General features: G+C 36.1%; 1 protein-coding gene across 1 annotated transcript in view; it reads right to left on the reverse strand.

Annotated features, from left to right (window-relative positions):
* Positions 1 to 253: 253 nt before the first annotated feature.
* ints9 (integrator complex subunit 9) overlaps positions 254 to 1,739 on the reverse strand; it is a 21,484-nt gene continuing 19,998 nt past the window's right edge. Inside the window, exon 18 of the mRNA XM_081379601.1 lies at positions 254 to 1,739. This exon is cut by the window's right edge and continues 410 nt beyond it. The gene's annotated coding sequence lies outside the window, so the exon portion shown is untranslated.

Genomic DNA, 1,739 nt, shown 5'->3' on the forward strand with positions numbered 1-1,739 from the left:
CAATATGCAGCCCCCTGGGGTCATGTGTATTCCAAGTTCCCCCCTTCGGGCTGGGCATAATTGCATATTTCCACTGATATATGCTTCCCAGTGTACCTTGGTACCTTGGCATAATTCCAGCAGCCATTAAAAACTGTCCCTTTCATGTTAATGTTGTTTTTTCATTGTTTACATGTTTAAATATTCTGAGAATGCATAGTTTAGTTATAATGTTTAATGTTTAAACTGCAATAAATGCATTAAAACGTTTTTTGGGGGTTTTTTGGCAGCCATTTTGTTTTTATTGTTTATGCCAAAACAGTGATGTTTACAACTTGTTATACGGCAGAAATGGATTCAGCACCTAAAAATCATATAGAAACAACACTTGAAGTACTTTTCCTCAAAAATGCCTACTGCATCTTATCCAGGGCTATTTATCTATTTTGGGACTCGACTAAACATACAAAACTGAATAAGACAGCAATTTGCTACATTTCTATATTGAAATATATTCAAAACTATTAGATGTACCTGAACACCTACACAAGTGTTAGCTTTTAAATGTCATTACCATCTACAAATGGGGAAAACTTCGGCATAATTGTGTACTGTAATGTAAACGTCGACCATTTAACAAGCTGCAGGTGTCACAAAAACATTGTTTTATGAGGGACAAAGTGTGTTTGTTGTTAATTATTATTAGGCTATTTATTTATTATTCAGTGGCGGAAACAAGCTTCCATAGAAATGTGTCGATTGTAAAATAAAAACTGTAATAAGGTTACTGTTTTGTGTGACCAATAGGGGTTGAACGACTTCAGATTTTTTAAGTTTACATTTATGTGATTAAAGTCGAGTCGATGACGTCATTAATGAACAAATAGTGAGAGAGTGATTGCGTGTGGATTAATTCTTCCTGGCAGCGTCTCTCTCTCTAATAATATTGAAGCTGTGGGATTTAGTTACTAAGAAATATGTGCTAGAACTTTTCATTTTCTGAGCTATTTTATTGATAAATCACAGAACAGTGTTGACAATAGTACATTTCTGCACTTCTGAATGATTCTGTGTGCATGATTTGTGCACTACTGTCTGTCTGTATGTGTGTGTTACAATGCAGCAGCGCATTAGTTTAGAACGGCGATTAAAACATGCATTCACCCGATCAATTTGAGCATCCAGATGGTATAATCAAACATATCTTGTGGAGCGCTCTCTGAGAATGCATGCATTTATCATTTTAACTGTTGGAAACGGAGTGTAAAAGTGGACTTCACAGATTTCTTCTCCTGTTGCGCCCTCTATAGGCCCTGATATATATGCTCGATAGCTTCATGGCAGAGCAGTAAAGGCGACTAGTCTGTGCAACCCCTTTGCCAATATCTTTAAATCTGCCACTTGTGAAATGTACGCAACCAAATTGCATATATGCTATAGCCATACGTTTATCTGATTTAATTCCCAGTGAAGAGGCCCACAAACTCCAGGAATTGATAGCGTTTTATAAAGTCTGCATTTATAAACTGGCAACAAACAAACTACTGATCAAGTGTGTTTTAAAAGTTCGTTCTCAAACCAATGCGAGTCTGTCCTATAAAACAAAAAAATGAGAATTTATGAAGTTTGTTGTTCACCGTCATAGTTTTGCAATGCGGCGAGTGACACGTCGAGTTTGAATATGTGGGTGAGTAAATGACAAGAGAATTCAATTTCTGGATGAGTTTTTTAAACAGGCTTAAGGAAATATAGAAAAAAGG

The sequence above is a fragment of the Scardinius erythrophthalmus genome (assembly GCF_964197995.2).
Source record: "Scardinius erythrophthalmus genome assembly, chromosome: 11".
In the NCBI taxonomy this organism is placed as follows: domain Eukaryota; kingdom Metazoa; phylum Chordata; class Actinopteri; order Cypriniformes; family Leuciscidae; genus Scardinius; species Scardinius erythrophthalmus.